Here is a 13,698-nt window from a genome sequence, read left to right on the forward strand (position 1 = left end):
CCCGGTCCGATCAGCAACATCCACTGCCCCTCCTGATGTGGTTTGACGGCACCCCAGCTCACTGTAGGGGGTTTCTCCTGCACCTGCACGTCATGCCGGGACGGCCTTCGAGAGGGACAAGGTGGCCTTGGTGATTTCAGTGCTGACAGGCCGGGCTCTGGAGTGGGCGCACGCCTTCTGGGAGAGGGACGGTCCAGAAGTACAGTCCTAAGAGTGCTTCACCCAACTCTTCCATGCTGTTTTCGACCACCCAACAGAGGGCTGAGAGGGAGGTGAGAGTCTCCTCCATCTGCGCAAGCAGTCCAGGACAGCTTCTGAGTACGCTCTGGATTTCCAGACGGTGGCTGCGTCCACTGGCTGGAACGACCAGGCCCTGTTGACGGTTTACCGCAGCGGGCTACAGGTGGACGTCCAGACCGAGCTGGCCTGTCGCGATGAGGACCTCACGCTGGACCAGCTCATCGCCATGGCCATCCACCTGGATAATCTCCTGCGTGCCCGTCGTTGCCCATCCCAGGGGTTCGGGTCTCTGCCAGGAACCTCCAGCAAGACTGAGCCCATGGAGGTGGGCACGATGCACCTTCCCCCAGAAGAACGTCAACGCCGCCTTCAACAGGGTCTCTGCTCCTACTGCGGGAAGTCGGACCACCCCTGGAACACCTGTCCCAGAAGGAGAACCAGGTAAGGAAGCAACAGGCAGAGGAGCACTCCTGCACCTTCCCAGGTAGGCGTGGACGTGCCTTGCTCCTCTCTGTCCACCCAGCCTGACCTAGTAGACTCAGGTGCTCCAGGCAATTTCCTAGACCGGTCAGTGGCCTTATCATTACACATTCATCTAGTCCCTTTACAACCCCCTATCCCAGTCCATTCCCTAGACAACCGTCCCATAGGAACAGGAATGGTGAGCCAGACCACGATTCCCATTTCCCTTACAGTTGATCACAACCACCAGGAACGCATTACGTTCATCATCTTAGACTCTCCTGCACACCCCGTAGTTTTAGGTCTCCCCTGGTTACAGTTGCATAACCCCAGTATATCGTGGACAGAGAGGAGGGCTCTTTCGAAGACTCATGCCACGTGCCTGCCCCCTCATCGCCCATGGGACTGGACTATCGACATACTGCCTGGTTCTACCCTCTCACGGGGGCACATCTACCCTCTCTCGCATGCAGAGACCGAAGCCATGGAGGTCTACATCCAGGAGGCGCTGGCCCAAGGATTCCTCTGTCCGTCCACCTCTACGGTCTCTTCCAGCTCCTTTTTTTTGAAGAAGAAGGACAGAGGTCTCCGCCCCTGTATCTATTACCGGACACTGAATAAGGCTACAGTTAAATTCAGTTATCCCCTGGCTCTCATACCCACTGTGATCGAACAGATGCACGGTGCTAAGTACTTTTCCAAATTGGATTTACGCAGTACCTACAACCTGGTGCGCATCAGAGAGGGGGATGAATGGAAGTCCGCCTTCAGCACCAGCACCGGGTACTATGAATACAGGGTAATGCCCTAAGACCTGACAAATGCACCCTCGGTGTTCCAATCCTTCATTAACGAGATGTTTAGAGACATGTTGGGTCGCTCTGTAGTGGTGTAGATAGACGACATCTTGGTGTACTCCACGCGAGCAACATGTCTCTCATGTCAGGTCCATTTTGGAGAGGCTGATAGGGCATCACCTGTATGCCAAGGCGGAGAAGTGACTTTTCTTCCAGCAGGTGGTCTCCTTCCTGGGCTATCGGATATCCAACGCAGGAGTGGAGATGGAAGAACAGAAGGTCAGTGCAGTATGGTCATGGCCTGTTTCCTCCAACATCAAGGCGGTGCAGCGGTTTCCAACTATTTCAGGCGCTTCATTAGGGGTTTCTGCACAGTGGTGGCCCCTCTCACCTCCCTCCTGAAGGGAGGTCCTCGACAGCTGCGCTGGACTGGGGAGGGCAACGAAGCCTTTTGCGCGCTCAAGGAACGGTTTACGAACGCAACGGTTCTGGCTCACCCTGACCCATCTCTGCCCTTCATCGTGGAGGTGGATGCCTCCAAGGTTGGAGTAGGGGCTGTTCTCTCCCAATGTACTGGACCGCCGCCTAAACTCCATCCATGCGCCTTCTACTCACGGAAGCTGTCTCCTGTGGAGCGGAATTACGACGTGGGGGATCGTGAGTTGTTGGCCGTCAAGAAGACGCTGAAGGCATGGCGGCACTGGCTGGAGGGTGCGCAACACCCATTCCTTGTCTGGACGGACCACCAGAACCTAGAGTACATTCGAGCAGCCAAGAGGCTGAACCTGCGTCAGGCCAGGTGGGCCCTATTCTTCACCAGGTTTGACTTTACCCTCTCATACCGGCCGGGATCTAAGAACGTTAAGGCTGATGCGTGGTCCCGGGTGTGTGACACAGAGGATCGGAGGGAGGATGTGACACCCATTATTCCCCTGTCCCGCATTGTGGCTTTTGTCGTGTGGAATGTGGACGCGGACATCCGTCGAGCCCTGCGACAGGAGCCCTCACCTGCCCACTGTCCCGAGGGGCATATCTACGTGCCCTCTGATGTGCGGGACTGTCTCCTCGCCTGGGCACACACAGCACCTGTGTCAGGGCACCTGGGTATAGCCCGTACTATCGACTGTCTCTCCGCCAAGTACTGGTGGCCCACCTTGGCCCGGGACATCCGGGTTTACTTCTCTTCCTAATCCACCTGCGCACAGAGAAAGACCCCCGAGACACCTCCCCTATGACAACCTCCACCCGCTGCAGGTTCCACATGACCCAGGTCCCATCTCTCCTGTGGACTTTGTCACAGACCTTCCCCACTCGGAGGGGTACACCTCTGTCCTGGTCGTTGTGGACCGGTTTTCCAAAGCCTGTCATTTGATTCCTCTGCCTGGTCTCCTTACGGCCATGCAGACCGCGGAGGCTCTCATCTTTCACGGAGGATATCGTGTCTGACCGTGGTCCTCAGTTCACCTCCCGTGTCTGGAAGGCCTTCATGGAACAACTTGGGGTCACGGTCAGACTCTCCTCCGGGTACCGTCCCCAATCAAATGGGCAGATGGAAAGGGTAAATAAGGAACTGGGTAGGTACCTTCGTAGTTACTGTCAGGACCGGCCGGGGGAGTGGGCTGCGTTTCTGCCTTGGGCAGAATATGCACAAAGCTCCCTCCGTCACTCCTCCACTAACCTCACACCCTTTCAGTGTGTTCTAGGCTATCAGCCGGCCCTGGCCTCCTGGCACCGGAGTCAGATTGAGGCTCCTGTGGTGGATGATTGGTTCCGGCGCACCGAGGAGGTATGGAACACAGCGCACACCCGTCTCCAGCGCGTCGTTCTCCGGCAGAAGGCGCAGGCCGATCGTCACCGCAGTGTGACCACGGTCTTTCACCCTGGTGACAGGGTCTGGCTTTCTACAAAGGACCTGCCCCTCCGCCTGCCCTGCCGGAAGCTGAGCCTGCGGTTTGTGGGGCTGTTCAAAGTCCTGAGGAGAATCAATGAGGTGATTACAGCTCCCCGTCAGTTACCGTATCTCACCCTCATTTCATGTATCTCTCCTCAGGCCGGTGGCAGCTGGTCCCTTGGCTAGTGCTGGACCCCACGATGCACCTCCCCCTCTCTTGGACGTCGAGGGAGCCCCGGCGTACTCTGTCCGCAGCCTGTAGGTGGGGGGTCTCTCCAGTAACTGGTCAACTGGGAGGGGTACGGTCCCAAAGAGTGGTGCTGGGTTCCAGCGCTGGACGTCCTGGACCGTTCTCTCAATCGGGATTTCCACAGGCGTCATCCCGACCGACCCGCACCGTGTCTCCGGCAGCGCCTCGGGGAACGGGGGGGGAGGTTACTGTCACACCAAACTTCACTTTGGCTCCCCCTCGTTCCAGCTCAGGCGTTCGGCGTCGCCGGCCTTCTAGCTGCTGCCGAACCTGCTGCTGGCAAACGCCCTTCACTCATCAACCCCGGACTTGTCTCGTCATCATTACACACACCTGGTTCCAATCCCCACTCTATCACTGTATATATACTGCCTCTGTCATTTGTCTTTGTCAGTCATTGTTTATGTTGCTTGTTTTCCTGAGAGAAGGTTTTTGAGAAAGCCTTTCCATCCACCAGAAGATGGTTAGGCCTATAATTAGCATCGCTATATTTTTCCTGTTCCTTCATTGTTTGAAACCTGGACAATATCTCAGCTTGGATATCGGCCCACCACCTCAAGCTCAACTTCGACAAGATGGAGCTGCTCTTTCTCCCAGGGAAGGCCTGCACATTCCAGGACTTCTCCATCACGGTCGGCAAATCCACGGTGTCCCACTCCCAGAGTGCAAAGAACCTTGGCTTGACCCTAGACAACACCCTGCCGTTCTCTGCAAACATCAAAACAGTGACTCACTCCTGCAGGTTCATGCTCTACAACACACGTAGAGTACGACCTTTCATCACACAGGAAGTGGCGCAGGTACTAATCCAGGCACTCGTCATATCCCATCTGGACTACTGCAACGCTCTGTTGGCTGGGCTCCCCACTTGTGCCATCAAACCCCTTCAACTTATCCGGAACGTTGCAGCCTGTCTGGTATTCAACCTTCCCTTGTTCTCCCATGTCACCCCGCTCCTCTGCACACTCCACTGGCTTCCAGTCAAAGCTTGCATCCACTACAAGACCATGGTGCTTGCCTACGGAGCAGCAAGGGGAACTGGTTTCTGGGCTGTCCCATCTCTACGGGAGGTCAGCTCCCGCTCAGCCCAGTCAAAGCTCTTCTCTGCCCTGGCACCCCAATGGTGGAACCAGCTTCCCCCTGATGCTGATTTCTGCTTCATTGAGGAAAAATGTACTTACTACGACTGTGATATGTGGTTGTCTCATCTAGCTATCTTAAGATGAATGCTCTGGATAAGAACATCTGCTAAATGACTCAAATGTAAATGAGCTAAAACAGGAAATCTCAAGGGTGACATCTTACACATAATTTATGAGCATAATGGTGTATAATTTGAAAAACACATTCATACCAAAAATAGTTTTTTGCCAAATGTTCAAGGTAAACTTTCAGATGAAACTGAAAACATTCTGCTACATTGTGATCCTGATGTCACAGTTTAACAATGGCAACATTACTATTGTCTTTTACATCGGTGTTGTGCAACTCCAGGTAAAGTAAGGTCTGCTAAAGTCCTCTTCAACTAGTTCAGCTTAGAATCAGTTCCATCTGACTTTTTTCACAAGCCTGGTACCTTATTCCCTAGGCACCAAAAGCACCTGTCCCTATGTCTCTGGTCAAAAGTAATGCACTACGTAAGGAATAGGGTGCCATTTTGTATGCACAACTATTGTCCTTTCACAAGTAGCCTAGGAGTCTTCTGAGCTCTGGGCCCATATTCAGAAGTGCTGATCTAGGATCAGTTTAGCATTTTAGATCATGACTATAATAATAAGGACATGGGAGCACCTGATCCTAGATCAGTAGCCAGGGAGTCCAGCAGGTCATAATAGACCCTGCTCTTGTCGATGTCTCTCCTGTAGGGCAGAAGGCTAAAACATCAGTCTGGCCTGTCCACACTGTCAGGCTGTACCTGAGAGAGGGAAAGAAACAGAGACACAGGGTCTTTATTGTCTGATAGTTGGCTACACTGGGAGAAGGGAGAGGCATAATTTTATTAGGTTCGAATTAGGACAGCTTGCACACTCACACACAGAGGATAAAGTGAAGAGCTTAGGATAGAGAGCAGAGTGGTGCCAAGCAGAGGGACAGAGAGGAGAACAGATGGATGAGTGAGGAGATTTGTGCCTCAGAGAGAAGGGATTAAGTCACACTTCACTTCAGCTGCATCATCTCCCTACCTAGGATTGGATAGGCAAGCTTGTCAGAAGGCAAAGTGAAGAAATGACCATATAGCTTGTAGACCTATTCACTAGACTAGGGGGTATAGGGGCTAGGCTATAGGGTAGAGGCTAGGGGTCTATCAGGGGTTCTGGGTGTGAGAGCCATATCCTACCTGTCTGACTGTTGTAGAAGCCAGTGGAGCTAGGGGAATGACTGGGCTAGGAGGGCTGCTCACACACACACACTTTAGCACCGTACCTGTCTGATTGCTGTAGAAGCCAGTGTAGCTGGGGGAACGACCGCGCCAGGAGGGCTGCTCTGACAGGGAAAGTGACCGACTGTCTCAAGGTCCGACATACTGTCTCCATTTCTCTCACCATCTCCCAGCTGTAGCCTAAGAAGCAGACAGAGAAGTGAGATGGTGAGGGACAGACACACTAGCATGGTAGTCTAACCTAGATGAAAATCACTGGCTGTTTTGCAGATGACAGTTAATGTATTCATTTTAGGTTTGTTTCAATAGGGATAAATGCAAGCACACGGAATAAACAATCCTTTGCTACGTTGCACCACAACTGGGGTTAAGGGTTGCATCTTCAAATGTGTTCAGGTTAACTTACCTGGGTTGTCCGTATCTGCAGCACAGCCCGTGGTCCAACCCAGGGAGAGCATGTTGCCATGGAAACCAGAGGTCTCCGCGGCCTCCAGGAAGACTTTGGGGTCAAGGGGTGTGGCCTTGCCTCCAGGGCCTGGTAGGATGTCAGCGTTGATCCACAGAGGACCACGCAGCTCAGACTGAACACCTAATAACATAATGGATTAGGTTGAATACCAAGGGATGATACAAACTGACTGAGAGGAACCTTTTAATGAATCAATCAAGAAACAGATTAAGCCTAGTCCTGAATCTCCATTGACATAGATTTTTAGTCCAGGTCTAGGTTTAGCCTAATCTGTATCTGGCCCTTACTGTCTAACATTTAGGTAAAACCTACAGGTTGTACAATAATCTAGCATACTTCAAATCAAATCAAAATCAAATTTGATTTGTCACATGTGCCGAATACAACAGGTCTAGGCCTTACAGTGAAATGCTTACTTACAAGCCCTTAACCAACAATGCAAAAAAAAAAGAAAGTAACAAATAATTAAAGAGCAGCAGTAAAATAACAATAGTAAAATAACAATAGCGAGGCTATATACAGGGGTACCGGCACAGAGTCAATGTGCGGGGGCACCGGTTAGTCAAGGTAATTGAGGTAATATGTACATGTAGGTAGAGTTATTTTACATTTACATTTACGTCATTTAGCAGACGCTCTTATCCAGAGCGACTTACAAATTGGTGCATTCACCTTATGATAGCCAGTGGGACAACCACTTTACAATATATATTATTTTTTTTTCTTTTTTTTTTCTTTGGGGTGGGGTAAGGTGGGGAGAATTATTACTTAATCCTATCCCAGGTATTCCTTAAAGAGGTGGGGATTCAAGTGTCTCCGGAAGGTGGTGAGTGACTCCGCTGTCCTGGCATCTTGAGGGAGCTTGTTCCACCATTGGGGTGCCAGACAGCGAACAGTTTTGACTGGGCTGAGCGGGAACTGTGCTTCCGCAGAGGTAGGGGGGCCAGCAGGCCAGAGGTGGATGAACGCAATGCCCTCGTTTGGGTGTAGTGACTGATCAGAGCCTGAAGGTACGGAGGTGCCGTTCCCCTCACAGCTCCGTAGGCAAGCACCATGGTCTTGTAGCAGATGCGAGCTTCAACTGGAAGCCAGTGGAGTGTGCGGAGGAGCGGGGTGACGTGAGAGAACTTGGGTAGGTTGAACACCAGACGGGCTGCGGCGTTCTGGATAAGTTGTAGGGGTTTAATGGCACAGGCAGGGAGCCCAGCCAATAGCGAGTTGCAGTAATCCAGACGGGAGATGACAAGTGCCTGGATTAGGACCTGTGCCGCTTCCTGTGTAAGGCAGGGTCGTACTCTGCGAATGTTGTAGAGCATGAACCTACAGGATCGGGTCACCGCCTTGATGTTAGCGGAGAATGACAGGGTGTTGTCCAGGGTCACGCCAAGGCTCTTTGCACTCTGGGAGGAGGACACAACGGAGTTGTCAACTGTGATGGCGAGATCATGGAACGGGCAGTCCTTCCCCGGGAGGAAGAGCAGCTCCGTCTTGCCGAGGTTCAGCTTGAGGTGGTGATCTGTCATCCACACTGATATGTCTGCCAGACATGCAGAGATGCGATTCGCCACCTGGTTATCAGAAGGGGGAAAGGAGAAGATTAATTGTGTGTCGTCTGCGTAGCAATGATAGGAGAGGCCATGTGAGGATATGACAGAGCCAAGTGACTTGGTGTATAGCGAGAATAGGAGAGGGCCTAGAACTGAGCCCTGGGGGACACCAGTGGTGAGAGCACGTGGTGCGGTGACAGATTCTCGCCACGCCACCTGGTAGGAGCGACCTGTCAGGTAGGACGCAATCCAAGAGTGAGCCACGCCGGAGATGCCCAAATCGGAGAGGGTGGAGAGGAGGATCTGATGGTTCACAGTATCAAAGGCAGCAGATAGGTCTAGAAGGACGAGAGCAGAGAAGAAAGAGTTAGCTTTAGCAGTGCGGAGAGCCTCCGTGACACAGAGAAGAACAGTCTCAGTTGAATGACCAGTCTTGAAACCTGACTGGTTTGGATCAAGAAGGTCATTCTGAGAGAGATAGCAAGAGAGGTGGCTAAAGACGGCACGCTCAAGAGTTTGAGAGAAAAGAAAGAAGGGATACTGGTCTGTAGTTGTTGACATCGGAGGGATCGAGTGTAGGTTTTTTGAGAAGGGGTGCAACTCTCGCTCTCTTGAAGACGGAAGGGACATAGCCAGCGGTCAAGGATGAGTTGATGAGCGAGGTGAGGTAAGGGAGAAGGTCTCCGGAAATGGTCTGGAGAAGAGAGGAGGGGATAGGGTCAAGCAGGCGGGTTGTTGGGTGGCCGGCCGTCAGAAGTTGCAAGATTTCATCTGGAGAGAGAGGGGAGAAAGAAGTCAAAGCATAGGGTAGGGCAGTGTGAGCAAGACCAGCGGTGTCATTTGACTTAACAAACGAGGATCGGATGTCGTCAACCTTCTTTTCAAAATGGTTGACGAAGGCATCCACAGAGAGGGAGGAGGCGGGGGGGGGGGGGGGGGGGGGATTCAGCAGGGAGGAGAAGGTGGCAAAGAGCTTCCTAGGGTTAGATGCAGATGCTTGGAATTTAGAGTGGTAGAAAGTGGCTTTAGCAGCAGAAACAGAGGAAGAAAATGTAGAGAGGAGGGAGTGAAAAGATGCCAGGTCCGCAGTCTTATTGAAGTGACTATGCATAGATAATAAACAGAGAGTAGCAGCAATGCAAATAGTCTGCGTAGCCATTTGATTAGATGTTCAGGAGTCTTATGGCTTGGGAGTAGAAGCTGTTTAGAAGCCTCTTGGACCTAGACTTGGCGCTCCGGTACCGCTTGCCGTGCGATAGCAGAGAGAACAGTTTATGACTAGGGTGGCTGGAGAATTTGACCATTTTTAGGGCCTTCCTCTGACACCGCCTGGTATAGAGGTCCTGGATGGCAGGAAGCTTGGCCCCAGTGATGTACTGGGCCGTACGCACTACCCTCTGTAGTGCCTTGCGGTCGGAGACCGAGCAGTTGCCATACCAGGCAGTGATGCAACCAGTCAGGATGCTCTCGATGGTGCATCTGTAGAACCTTTTGAGGATATGAGACCCATGCCAAATCTTTTCAGTCTCAGGCCTACCATTCTTCTGTCGTCTGCAAACTTAATGATGGTGTTGGAGTCGTGCCTGGCCATGCAGTCATGGGTGAACAGGAGGGGACTGAGCACGCACCCCTGAGAGGCCCCCGTGTTGAGGATCAGCGTGGCAGATGTGTTGTTACCTAACCTTACCACCTGGGGACGGCCCGTCAGGATGTCCAGGATCCAGTTGCAGAGAATGTGTAGGCCTTTGTGTGTAAAGTTATTGGAACAGTACAGATGGTTAAGGTTACATTGTTGGACAAGTTTAAAAGCTCTTTGTATCCATACAGACAGTTTTTTCTCCTACAGACACACTCATTTAGAATGCCTGAAGCTTTAACAGTACATAAAGGTGCAAGTGCGTGTGTGTGTGTTGTGGCAGCCCAGTGGAGTCAGAGGTGAAACTCACAATAAAATAAGACAGCGGCAGACAGTTTTGCAGTGCTCAAACCAAAGTTGTTCTTTAATAAAGGTTGGGGGGAACGGGGAGGGGAGACATACAACTGAAAGGCCTCTCAGGTAACGGGTGGGTCACTCTGTGTCCGGCGTGGTGGCTTCTCGGACCACCTGTGTTAATGAACAAAAGAGAGAGAGCGATGGCCTTTCACCTGTTTTTGTGATTGTCTCCACCCCCCTCCAGGTGTCATCCATCTTCCCCATTATATTTATACCTGTGTTCTCGGTTTGTCTGTTGCCAGTTCGTTTTGTTTTGTCAAGCCAACCAGCGGTTTTCCCCTTGCTCCTGTCTCTCAAGTTCCTGTTTTCTAGTTTTGACCATTCTGCCTGCCCTGACCCTGAGCCTGCCTGCCGTTCTGTACCTTTTGGACTCTGATCTGGATTACAGACCTCTGCCTGCCCTTGACCTGTCGTTTGCCTGCCCCCTGTTTTTGTAATAAACTTGTGTTACTTCAACACTCTCTGCATCTGGGTCTTCTCCTGAAACGTGATAACGTGACCTGGCCTCCACAATCCCCTAACCTCAACCCAATTGAAATGGTTTGGGATGAGTTGGATGGCAGAGTGAAGGAAAAGCAGTCAACAAGTACTCAGCATATGTGGGAACTCCTTCAAGACTGTTGGAAAAGCCTTCCAGGTGAAGCTGGTTGAGAGAATGCCAAGAGTGTGCAAAGCTGTCATCTAGGCAAAGGGTGGCTATTTGAAGAATCTGAAATATAAAATATATTTTGATTTATTTAACACTTTTTTGGGTACTACATGATTCCATATGTGTTATTTAATCGTTTTTATTTCTTCACTATTATTCTAGTCAAGTTATACGTCAAGTTTTTATTATTTCAATGCATAGGATTCATACAATACATTTATAGGTATAATTTTTTTAAATCTCCCAATCCCCCATCGGCAATCTAAAATAAATCATGAGATAAAAACAAATACATTAATATTACATAGTAAATCTTCTAAACAATACATCATATAGTCTCAGAAATAGTGACAAATAATTGATACACATTCATGGATGTAAAACGCCCATTGGTTAAGAGTTCAAAAATATCCGCTGCTGCTTTTTTCCATGTGTCCAGAGAGCTCCATAAGTACAATTTCCTTAAATGTGAGCAGCCATTTTTGCAATGGTAACTGATGAGGTTGAATCCACCTTTGTACAATCATTTTCTTAGCAGCTGTGGTTCCTGCCAACCACACTCTCTGTTGGCGTTCTGACAAGTGCAAATCAGAGTCATCACAAAGCAACATCACTATTGGATATAATGGCAGTATTTTATCTATAAGTACATAGATGACATCGTTGACTTTCCCCCAGAATTCAATCACCCCCGGGCATTTCCACAGCACATGCTGAAAAGTACCAAGGTCCCCTGTGGTGCAGAACTCACATAATGGCGATGGACTAATACATTTACATTTTAGTCATTTAGCAGACACTCTTTTCCAGAGTGACTTACAGTTAGTGAGTGCATAAATTTTTCATACTGGCCCCCCATGGGAATCGAACCCACAACCCTGGCGTTGCAAGCGCCATGCTCTACCAACTGAGCTAAAGGAGGCCCATGTTATGTCTTTTTTGAGGTGTTAGATAGGTTCTTTGGCAAATTTTTAATTGGTACAATTGGTGATTGGGGTTTCTAGATGATCCAAATACAGTGGGGAGAACAAGTATTTGATACACTGCCGATTTTGCAGGTTTTCCTACTTACAAAGCATGTAGAGGTCTGTAATTTTTATCATAGGTACACTTCAACTGTGAGAGACGGAATCAAAAAAATAAAAAATCCAGAAAATCACATCGTATGATTTTAAAGTAATTAATTTGCATTTTATTGCATGACATTAGTAATTGATACATCAGAAAAGCAGAACTTAATATTTGGTACAGAAACCTTTGTTTGCAATTACAGAGATCATACGTTTCCTGTAGGTCTTGACCAGGTTTGCACACACTGCAGCAGGGATTTTGGCCCACTCTTCCATACAGACCTTCTCCAGATCCTTCAGGTTTCGGGGCTGTCGCTGGGCAATATGGACTTTCAGCTCCCTCCAAAGATTTTCTATTGGGTTCAGGTCTGGAGACTGGCTAGGCCACTCCAGGACCTTGAGATGCTTCTTACGGAGCCACTCCTTAGTTGCCCTGGCTGTGTGTTTCGGGTTGTTGTCATGCTGGAAGACCCAGCCACGACCCATCTTCAATGCTTACTGAGGGAAGGAGGTTGTTGGCCAAGATACATGGCCCCATCCATCCTCCCCTCAATACGGTGCAGTTGTCCTGTCCCCTTTGCAGAAAAGCATCCCCAAATAATGATGTTTCCACCTCCATGCTTCACAGTTGGGATGGTGTTCTTGGGGTTGTACTCATCCTTCTTCTTCCCCCAAACACGGCGAGTGGAGTTTAGACCAAAAAGCTATATTTTTGTCTCATCAGACCACATGACCTTCTCCCATTCCTCCTCTGGATCATCCAGATGGTCATTGGCAAACTTCAGACGGGCCTGGACATGCGCTGGCTTGAGCAGGGGGACCTTGCGTGCGCTGCAGGAATTTAATCCATGACGGCGTAGTGTGTTACTAATGGTTTTCCTTGAGACTGTGGTTCCAGCTCTCTTCAGGTCATTGACCCGGTCCTGCCGTGTAGTTCTGGGCTGATCCCTCACCTTCCTCGTGATCATTGATGCCCCACGAGGTGAGATCTTGCATGGAGCCCCAGACCGAGGATGATTGACCGCCATCTTGAACTTCTTCCATTTTCTAATAATTGCGCCAACAGTTGTTGCCTTCTCACCAAGCTGCTTGCCTATTGTCCTGTAGCCCATCCCAGCCTTGTGCAGGTCTACAGTTTTATCCCTGATGTCCTTACACAGCTCTCTGGTCTTGGCCATTGTGGAGAGGTTGGAGTCTGTTTGATTGAGTGTGTGGACAGGTGTCTTTTATACAGGTAACAAGTTCAAACAGGTGCAGTTAATACAGGTAATGAGTGGAGAACAGGAGGGCTTCTTAAAGAAAAACTAACAGGTCTGTGAGAGCCGGAATTCTTACTGGTTGGTAGGTGATCAAATACTTATGTCATGCAATAAAATGCAAATGAATTACTTAAAAATCATACAATGTGATTTTCTGGATTTTTGTTTTAGATTCCGTCTCTCACAGTTGAAGTGTACCTATGATATAAATTACAGACCTCTACATGCTTTGTAAGTAGGAAAACCTGCAAAATCGGCAGTGTATCAAATACTTGTTCTCCCCACTGTATATTTTTCTGTACTGTCTCGCAATTGATTTGTCTGTCAGCAAGCGTAAAATCATTTTCCCATACAGTGGATAGAGTTAATGGTTTTTGTGCTCCTAGAATTAATTGACTTTAGATATTAGAAACAACTCCTTTTGAGGGGCGTCTGTCCGTTAGAAGTTTGACCAAATGGTGTATTGCTAGTTCTGCTACACAGGGGATCCCACAGGCTCGCATGGATAGGCGGAGTTGAAGGTAAAGACAAAATGATGAACCTGGGACATTAAAACACTGGCAGATTTCCTGGAAACTGAGGAGTCCATTCAAATTGAATATGTCTTTGAAAGTATAAATACCCTTCTTAGACCAAGAATTTGATATAAATGGTTTCTTACACGCTAAGAGTTCTTTATTACGCCAAATTG

The 13,698-nt window shown here is 49.6% G+C and overlaps 1 pseudogene across 1 annotated transcript; it reads right to left on the reverse strand.

Annotated features, from left to right (window-relative positions):
- Nucleotides 1–5,405: 5,405 nt before the first annotated feature.
- Nucleotides 5,406–6,619, reverse strand: LOC311141152 (protein FAM151B-like; annotated as a pseudogene). Its single transcript has 3 exons — nucleotides 6,427–6,619; nucleotides 6,065–6,200; nucleotides 5,406–5,555 (listed from the first exon to the last, which is right to left on the reverse strand). The product of its transcript is annotated as a protein FAM151B-like (transcript).
- Nucleotides 6,620–13,698: the final 7,079 nt, after the last annotated feature.

Source organism: Coregonus lavaretus, assembly GCF_964263955.1.
Source record: "Coregonus lavaretus genome assembly, chromosome: 14".
Classification (NCBI taxonomy): Eukaryota; Metazoa; Chordata; class Actinopteri; order Salmoniformes; family Salmonidae; genus Coregonus; species Coregonus lavaretus.